This window comes from Rutidosis leptorrhynchoides, chromosome 6 (genome assembly GCF_046630445.1).
Source record: "Rutidosis leptorrhynchoides isolate AG116_Rl617_1_P2 chromosome 6, CSIRO_AGI_Rlap_v1, whole genome shotgun sequence".
NCBI classification, from domain to species: Eukaryota; Viridiplantae; Streptophyta; class Magnoliopsida; order Asterales; family Asteraceae; genus Rutidosis; species Rutidosis leptorrhynchoides.
This window is the reverse complement of record NC_092338.1, coordinates 300,457,952-300,469,219: the sequence shown is the minus strand read 5'-3', so window position 1 is coordinate 300,469,219 and position 11,268 is coordinate 300,457,952.

Sequence of the window (11,268 nt, the reverse complement as noted above, 5' to 3'; positions counted from 1 at the left end):
CAGTAGTACCATAACATGTATGTGACGGAAGTAATTGATGTGAACCACGTGCCGGTAGCATCGAGTGTGAACCACGTGCCGGTAGCACTATAAAATAATTGATGTGAACCACGTGCCGGTAGCATCGAGTGTGAACCACGTGCCGGTAGCACTATAAACGAGTGAGACTCAAATGCGTATGGTGTGAACCACGTGCCGGTAGCACCATAGCGTTATGGTTAACCTTGGGTGTTTTTACGCATTGTTATATATGTATATGGTATACATATAATGTTGTATTGTCGTAATGTAGCTAATCTTATGAGTGTAGCTTATTGGCATTGTTCACATCATTGCTTGTGAACTTACTATATTGTTGATGTTGTTAGCTTGTGCTTAGTGAACGTGCGGTATGCTAGGTTTAGCTTGCCTTATATTTGGACGCTCCGGTATGCGTTAATTGATTATTATTGTGGCGTGTCCATTTTATGCATATATATGTATGTAGTATATTATCACTCACTAAGCTTTAGCTTACCCTCTCGTTGTTGACTTTTCTTTTATAGATTTGCATGGATGCGGTGGCTCGGGTAAGCGTGGGACTAGTGGACTCGCGTAGTTGCTTTAGAAGGCTTGCTTTTGGATTGATTAGGATTGGGTAGCGCATCCCCAATCGCCATGCTCGGCTTTATTTTGTGTTAATAGTCGTGTGATTGAAACCTTGTATTTTCGTATGAAAGTCGTAAAACGGCCGATGTGGGCCCGGCCTCGTAAAACTTATTTTATGAATGGAACGTGTTAGTTTTTCATATATGAATAGGTTGTGAAAAGCGTTTTGTCTAAATACGTCGGGAAGTGGTCAAACATTTTCGCATTTCATGACTTTTTGGACAGGCCAGTTTGGCGCGCCGCGCGGCCATTTGGCGCGCCGCGCGGCCATATGGCGCGCCGCGCCATATGCTGTTCCAGCAAAAAAAAAAAATTTCGCGTTATTGGTTGGTTAACGGGTTGGGTTGTTACATCTCTGTAGTAATAATTAGTAGTATATTAGTTAGTTTGGGCTATTGTAACACTTAAGTTACGGGTTTAAAAGTCGAAGTTCTATCCGTGTAACGCTACGCGATTAATAATCACTGTAAGCTATGTTCTTCCTTTTTAAATTAATGTCTCGTAACTAAGTTATTATTATGCTTATTTAAGTCGAAGTAATCATGATGTTTGACTAAATATTAAGACGGGGTTATTGAACTTTGGACCATAATTAAGGTTTGGGCAAAAGACCGACACTTGTGGAAATTGGACTATTGACTATTAATAGATGGGGGTATTGTCTAATTGAGTGACAACTCATTGGAGTCTGTCGAACCTATCTTCAAATTAATTAACCTAATAATTAATAATGATTATGGTTGTCCTATTTAGTGACGTTCATATGGAATATATTATAATCATTTAATTAATTATTCGGGTTGGGTAATTGATTATTCAAACTGATCAAGTGGGTAAATTAATATTCATATCTAATCAAAACAGGGGTGAAATACATACAGTGATAACTGGTGTAATTGTTGAAAGAAGTGATAACTGCGTCACAGTTTAAATCCTTAATTAGTTGGAATATTTGACTTCGGGTATAAGGGTAATTTGACGAGGACACTCGCACTTTATAGTTATGACCGATGGACTATTATGGACAAAAACCAGATAGGTATCAAATAAACCAGGACAAAGGAAAATTAACCCGGGTAATAATTAATTAAAATCAAAACGTCAAACATCATGATTACGGAAGTTTAAATAAGCATAATTCTTTTATTTCATATTCTATCGCAATTTTATTTACTGTTATTTTATTTATCGTCATTTATTTATTTTACGCACTTTAATTATTGTCCTTTATCTTTACGCTTAAAAATATAAAATCGACAAACCGGTCATTAAACGGTAAAACTCCCCTTTTATATATTATTATTACTATATATATATATATATATTTATATACATATATATATATATATAGTTGTTAAAAATATAGTACATAATCACTAGCTCCGTGTGGAACGAACCGGACTTACTAAAAACTACACTACTCTACGATTAGGTACACTGCATATAAGTGTTATAGCAAGGTTTAGGTATATCTCATCCGTAAATTAAATAAAACTTGTGTAATATTTCGTCGTATTTCGTTGTAAACAATAATAGTATTTCATATATACCGCTGCACACATCAAGTTTTTGGCGCCGCTCCCGGGGACTCGTGGTTATTTAAAAAAATAAAAATAATAATAATAATAATAAAATCTCGATTTTTTTAAAAAAATAAAAATTAAAAAAAAAATAAAACGTAAAAAAATAATAATAAAAAAAATTTTAAAAAAAATATTAATATCGAAAAAAAAAATTTAAAAAAAAGAAAAAAAATTTAAATTTTAAAAAAATAAATAAAAATTTTAAAAATATAAAAATCGTAAAAAAAATTTTAAAAATATAGAAAAAAATAAAAAAAAAGTAAAAAAAACTTATTTTAAGTGATTAAATTGATAGACATCCAAATTTTCTGGTTCGCAGTAATAGTTGGATTTGTTAGTGGCGAGTTGTGAGCTTCCGATTTAAAGGGTCCTGGCTACCTGCTGCATCTATTGGCTATTCGAAACGTGGGCAAAATCAGAAAAATCTATTAATTTGATAACTTATATAATTTTTAGTTTTATAACTAATAGGATAATTAGTAAATGCACCACATTGTAGCTAAAATTTAGTAATAAGCGTATTATGGAAAATCTCGAAAATATTTTGGAAACACTTTCTGACAAGCAAAATCAATTAAATCAATACTCTCAAACGAGTTGTGACGACCCGAAAATTTTTGACCAAATTTAAACTTTAACTTTATATCATTCCGACACGATAAGTAAATTCTGTAATGTTGAAATCTCAAAAACTTTGAACTATGTTTATATATATTAAATGAAATTGATATTTACATGATTAAATGTTTTCAACATGTTAAGCAATCAAACTTGTTAAGACTTGATTATTTGAAATGAGTTTCATATAGACAATTGACCACCCAAGTTGACCGGCGATTCACGAACGTTAAAAATTTGTAAAAACTACATAATGATATATATATTTTAATTAAAGTTTTATCAATATAATTGGTAATATATTAGTTAAAACATATTAGTATGTAGTATTAGTTGTCTTGTAATATACTTTTTTATATAGATAACATTTGTTTTCTAAAAATAATAAGTATAATAATACTAAAAATAATAATAAAAATAATGTTAATGATAAAATAATAATAATACTAATAATGATAAATAAAATGATAGTTTTAATAAAAATGATAACTTTATTAGTAATGAAAATTTTAATAAAAATACTATCTTTACTAATAAATGATAATTTTAATAATAATAATAATAATAATAATAATACTATCTTTACTAATAAATGAAAATTTTAATAAAAATACTATCTTTACTAAAAAATACTATCCACCACATTGTCCTCTTGGCGAAGAACCTGAAGCACTTACTGGCGAACCTATCCAAAACACCATTTTCTCTCTCATTTCTAGAGTATCTCGTCACGATTATATACTACATCAAATTCTAGATTTTATTTATCCGCTCGTCCGAACCGACAATCACCCCGGTGTAATAGAAGAAGTCAACGAGCTTCACGCTCGGGTAGTGGCCTTGGAGAATATGGTGCAAAGGTTACAAACACCAGCAGCAGCACCAGCAGCATAACCAGTACCACCACCACCAACCTCAACAGTACCATCACCACCACCAACAACAACAAACGATGAAGTATTAATTCATAACTTCATTGAAGAGATATATTTGCGGCAATTATATAATCTCCAAAATCTTAGAGATTATTTAATCAGATGAGTGAACGGAGACGGTAGAGTAGAAACCTTGATCGGAAATGGTGCACGATTTACAAGATAGACTTGTTTTACCAACCGCATCAACAGTACCGTCAGCATCGTCAGAATCAGTAGCACCTCTAACATCACAAGCTCCGCCAGTTCAAGAATCACCGTAGACATCATTATGAATCTATAACGCGTATATTATATCAACGAGTTATGAAGTGTTAACTCATTCCCTCTGAAGAAATTATATGTATATATATATATATATATATATATATATATATATATATATATATATATATATATATATATATATAAATTTTGAAACCATAATAAAAATTTCCGTACTAAGCTATTATGTATGAATCTTAACTACTCGGTTAATTCATATTACTAATATGCAATGATGTATGTCCTTCGTCCGCAACTTAACCATCGTTAATTACAATCTCTGTCTCAATTCAATAAATTCCAATTCATAATAAACCAAGTGTATTATTCAAATGTATGTTTGATTTTACACTTTCATCATCGATGTACTCGAAACTTTTCAGATAACATCATTCGTACCTTGCGAAGCTCACAAGAATTCCACGAACACCAACATCATGCATCAACAAATAACGAAGTATTGATTCATAAATTCAATTTTATTGAAGAAATACTCCGTAAAAGTTATGTAATTTCTAAAGTTTTTAGGGATTATTCAATTCTAGTTTCAACCGTAAATCAAATGAGTTTAATTTAGTATAAACTCATTAAATTTATGTTACATCTGAAGAAAATATACACATATATATTTTCATGAAGACTGTAATAAAATTCTTTTATACGAAATATTAATTGTGAAATTTTTTTTAACGAGTAGGTGATACCCGAGAGATATATAAATTCGCAATTTATATGTTACATTCTTCGAATCTGATTAAACAAATCATCAACTATATTCCTTACTTTTACAACAATATACATTCTTGTATAGAAATCAAGACAACCATATTCCTTCCAATCTAAATACATATTCTGATTTTTGAAATCTTAGAATTCAATTCGAGATATAACCAAAATCATCACTCTTAGATTCCTACATCTTTTAAAGCTATACTTTGACTTCAAGACTGTGCTAGAACACCATAGGTAGATTAACGATTACAACCTGTGTTCAGACCCTCCGAAATTCCTGAATACACTTCAAATAATGAACCATAGAGATGATGATACAACCACATATTACCCAAAGTCTTGTACCTGAAAAACCCTCGAAACCAAAGTCATAATTTAAAACGTAATTGTGTCAGACCCTTTGACATTTATTAGCTAAAATAACTTTTCAATTCCTTTCCAAAGTAGTCAGTTTTGTCACAGCTCCAGCAAATCAACTTCAATTGTTCATTCGAATAAGCCTTATTATAACGATTACCCTTTCATCATTATTACCGAGGAACCTTTCATATCTCGCCACATTAGCAGTAAACTTATTAACAACTTCACTGATCTTTGACTTTCTGAAAAATCTTTATATTTATCAAAACCCCATCATTTACTCATTCGCATCTTGTAACGAGAATTGCCATACGAATCATCGGATATTAGCAACCAGTATTTTGAAATCTCGCAGCATGTTGTCTACGCCAACAGTTATATGTGTATGTAAAACGTCTATCTCCTGGACTTACATACTTTGAATGTGAAGTTCTGAAAAAAACAGTTTGAACTGCAAACTAGTTCTTGAAATGCTGACGAAGCAGCAAAAACTGTAAACGATCTTAACAGTAAAAAGTTTGATGATAAAGAATAGTAAGGTGGTAAAGCTGAGAAAAAGAGAAGGTTTGAAACTGGAAAACGGATTGAACAGACTATGAAGGAGGCTGTTGACAAATCACAAAGACTAAATCTGCATTCAAAGAATCCAAATGATTCAGTGCCTGCTAAAGTCATTAATGAATACCTTACTCCTTATTCTAAACCTTTACAGACAAATCTTCATCATCATCCATCAATATTAGAAATTCTAAGATATTATTATATCTTTCATTATAAATATCCTCGATATTTCTGAAGATATTTTCATAACTAATCTTATCTGAAGTCATTTATCTCTTTGCACTATCAGTGTTACATCATATAAGAAACTATTAGTTTCTATATTCTGTAAACTTTCGAGTTTAAAGTATGAATGTTTTGAAGTAGTGTTGAGGACTGAAGCATGAGTTAGTATAATATAATGACACTTGATCAACGTGATTATATCACAGTAAGTCATGATGAGTTTCTAATGAAATGTGATGATTCACAGACTCTAACGTCATCATGTGCCATGTTACACGACTCTTGTATTCTATTTAAACCTCTGAAATATCAAGAAAATATTTCTTGATGATTCGGTCTTTTCCAGGGTATTCTGGTAATTTAACAAATCAAGATCGTGCCATTACAAATTCCTTCTTAGAACATTAACAATGTTCATTCTGAAATTCATATCTGCGAATTCTGGACCATTATTCTCTTGACTTAAAGCCGGGAAGAGAAAACAAAAGTATGAAACTCCAAAATATAAGGACGAATATTAAGCCCGATAACAACACATAAATTACAAACCGTGTATATGAATGTTTATTGCAACATAAAGACACAGGAGAATTAAAAACACTATAACCCCAAGGGCGAAGTAGAAGTAAACAGATTCCTCTGGTGGAAGTTGGAAAAAGAGAATGATTGTTGCGATAGTAAGGATAAGGACAAGGATCAGAAATGGATTAAGCATTTTCACCATTTTTTGAATTTGAGAATTGAGTATAGGAATGGTAAAAGTAATGGAACGGAAGAAGCTAATTTATAGTGAGATATCTGATGGAGAAATCAAGGCAGATCTCCGCATTTAATTAGAGAGGTCCTAATTTCCTTATTCACCGGAGAATCAAGTCTTTTAGATTTCGAAGATTTTCCTTAAATACCTTGAATTCCGGAATTCAACCAAGACAACGTCAAAAGTTAAGACGAAACCTTATTTCTCATTTTATTCTTTTGTGATAGCTTCATTCGTTCTCTTCCAGTAACCGAATCGTTTTATTCATATTACTCAATGGTGATAAAACTCTATTTACCAACTCATATTCTTCATGAAAACATTCTTATTGTCAATCATGACCATCTCAATCAAATTTTGGGACGAAATTTCTTTAACGGATAGGCACTGTGATGACCAGGAAATTTCCGACCAAATTTAAACTTTAACTTTATGTCATTCCGACACGATAAGTAAATTCTGTAATGTTGAAATCTCAAAAACTTTGAACTATGTTTATATATATTAAATGAAATAGATATTTACATAATTAGATGTTTCTAACATGTTAAGCAATTGAACTTGTTAAGACTTGATTATTTGAAATGAGTTTCATATAGACAATTGACCACCCAAGTTGACCGGCGATTCACGAAAGTTAAAAATTTGTAAAAACTACATGATGATATATATATATATATATATATATGGATATATATATTGTTAACATGAGATTATGATAAGAAAGTATCTCCATAAGTATATTAACAATGAGTTATATACATAAAAATGAGACTACTAAGTTAAGAAACTCGAAACGATATATATAACGATTATCGTTATTACAACGTCTTACTAAATACATATGTATCATATTAAGATATTGTTACACTATATTTAACATGATAAAATGATAATTATATATATCATTAAGTATGTTAACAATGAACTACATATGTAAAACAAGACTACTAACTTAAGAATTTTGAAACGAGGCATATTTGTAACGATTATCGTTGTAACGAAATTTTAATGTATATATATATATCATATTAAGATATATTCATACATTATAATATCATGATAATGTAATAATTTAACATCTCATTTGATATAATAAACAATGGGTTAACAACATTAAATGAGATCGTTAACTTAAAGCTTTCAAAACAACACTTACATGTAACGACTAACGATGACTTAACGACTCAGTTAAAATGTATATACATGTAGTGTTTTAAGATTTATTAGTACACTTTTGAAAGACTTTAAGACACATATCAAAGTACTTCTACTTAACAAAAATGCTTACAATTACATCCTCATTCGTTTTCATCAACAATTCTACTCATATGCACCCGTATTCGTACTCGTACAATACACAGCTTCTAGAAGTATATACTATTGGTATATACACTCAATGATCAACTCCTTAGTAGCCTTAATGAGTCATAAAGACATGTGGGGACCATCATTAGACAACTAGCATGACTTATGAGTAAGGAAACAAAAACAAGAACTCTTTTTTAACCCCACTCACCACCCACTCCATTTCACTTCCAATTTTCTTCCCAATTCTCTCCCAAAACACACACACTCTTCCATGAACGTCTAAGTTACTATTTTTCCAGAAAAAATCATCAAATACAAGCCTTGGTAATTATCTATAATCATCATAAAAACAATTACTCAAAACACATCAAGAACACTTCCAAGTTTACAAGTTTACTTCCAAGTTTCCTAATCCATTCCAAGCAATCATTTAAGATCAAGAAACCTTTGTTATTTACAGTAGGTTATCTTTATAAATCAAGGTAATATTCATATTCAAGCTTTGATTCAATTTCTATAACTATAACTATCTTAATTCGAGTAGTAATCTTACTTGAACTTGTTTTCGTGTCATGATTCTATTTCAAGAACTTCCAAGCCGTCAAAGATCCTTTGAAACTCAAGTTATTTTTTTCATAATTTCCATTAGGTTTACCTACTAAACTTTAGGCAGTAATGATGTTCATAACATCATTCGATTCATATATATACAACTATCTTATTCGAAGACTTAAACTTGTAATCACTAGAACATAGTTTAGTTAATTCTAAACTTGTTCGCAAACAAAGTTAATCCTTCTAACTTGACTTTTAAAACTAACTAAACACATGTTCTATATCTATATGATATGTTTACTTAATTATTTAAAACCTGGAAACACGAAAAACACCTTAAAACCGGACATACGCCGTCGTAGTAACACCGCGGGCTGTTTTGGGTTTGATAATTAAAAACTATGATAAAATTTGATTTAGAAGATTTCCTTTGGTGAAAAATCTTATTTTATATGGATATGAAATATATCCAAAATCCATGGTTAAACCCTAATTGGAAGTATGTTTTTCAAAAGGGTCATCAAGATGTCGTTCTTACGACGGATATGACTATCCTCTTATATTTGACACCTAAGATGTATTTTCCACTGTAAACATATACTTTTTCTATTTAGATTAATAAATAATGGTTCGATACAAAACCATGGCAAGTCGAATCACTCAAAACGGATTTGTAACGAAGAAATTATGGGTAAAACAAAATTAGATATTTTCGCTTGTTTTTAGCTACGGTTTTGATTAATAAAAATGGATGCTAACCTTATCCTAGCTAACTACCTTGTATCCTACATGTATTTATACATGTCTTGTTCCCGAGCTTATGGAAATACAATTTATAATAGTCGTGATTAAGTTCTACGACAATATATTATAGTCTTAATAAAGATCGTAAGGGACCATATATATATATATATATATATATATATATATATATATATATATATATATATATATGACTTGATCACCGTGGATCCGTATACAAAGTTTTGACATATCATATCGACCCATGTATATATATTATTTGGAACAACCATAGACACTCTATATGCTGTAATGCTCGAGTTCGCTATACAGGGTTGAGGTTGATTCCAAAAACATATATACTTTGAGTTGTGATCGAGTCTGAGACATGTATACAATGGGTCGCGGATTGCTTAAGACAATATACATATTATGTGTCTTATTATATTAAGACAATATATTATAGTGTTAGTAAATTCTAACACAATATACGCATTTATATTTATATATATATTTATACTGTTGGACTATCGGACTATTGGACTACGAACGTTAGACTACTAACAATGGACAATTAAAATTATCACAAGTATCATAAGTATGGAATATTAATTATATATATATATATATATATATATATATATATATATATATATATATATATATATATATATATATATATATATATCTTGACACAAGAATATTATTATTAGGTTCGTTGTAACGACCCGGATTTTTCCGATCATTTTATACATATGAGATTAATATTTACATAAATTAAACATTACCAACATGATAAGCAATCCAAATTGTTGAGTCTTGTGTTTTTGTAAAGGGTTTTACACAACGTTTGACCGTCCAATTTGATCGATGATATCACGAACTATATAACATACGATAATTATACGATTGCGTATATATATGTATTTATACATATTTAACATGATCTAAGGATGGTTTAACATCTCATTGTGTACTAATAACAATGAGTTATAAGTATACTTAAAGATTACTAACTTAAGTTTTCAAAACGGTAACTATACGTAACGATTATCGTTATATCGATATTTTAATGTATATATATCATATTAAGAGATATTCATACATCATAATATCATGTTAATATAATAATTTAACATCTCATTAGATATAATAAACATGGGGTTAACAACATTAAATGAGACCGTTAACTTAAAGGTTTCAAAACAACACTTACATGTAACGACTAACGAAGACTTGATGACTCCGTTAGAATGTATATATATTTGATGTTTTGAAATGTATTCTTACAATTTTGAAAGATTTCAAGACATATATCAAAGTACTTCTACTTGACAAAAATGTTTACAATCACATCCTCGTTCAGTTTCATCAACAATTTTACTCGTATACACCCGTATTCGTATTCGTACAATACACAGCTTTTAGATGTACTTACTATTGGTATATATACTCCAATGATCAGCCCTTAGTAGCCCATGTGAGTCATCTAACACATGTGGGAACCATCATTTGGCAACTAGCATGAATGATTACATAAAATTACAAAAATCTTAGTAATCATTCATGACTTTTTTACAAGTAAACAAAATTACACATCCTTTATATGTAATCCATATACCAACGACCAAAAACACCTACAAACACTTTCATTCTTCAATTTTCTTCATCTAATTGATCTCTCTCAAGTTCTATCTTCAAGTTCTAAGTGTTCTTCATAAATTCCATAAGTATAGTTTCATAAAAATCAAGTATACTTCCAAGTTTGCTAGCTCACTTCCAATCTTGTTAAGTGATCATCCAATCTCAAGAAATCTTTCTTATTTACAGTAAGATATCTTTATAATACATGGTAATACTCATATTCAAACTTTGGTTCAATTTCTATAACTATAACGATCTTATTTCGAGTGAAAATCTTACTTGAACTTGTTTTCGTGTCACGATTCTGCTTCAAGAACTTTCAAGCCATCCAAGG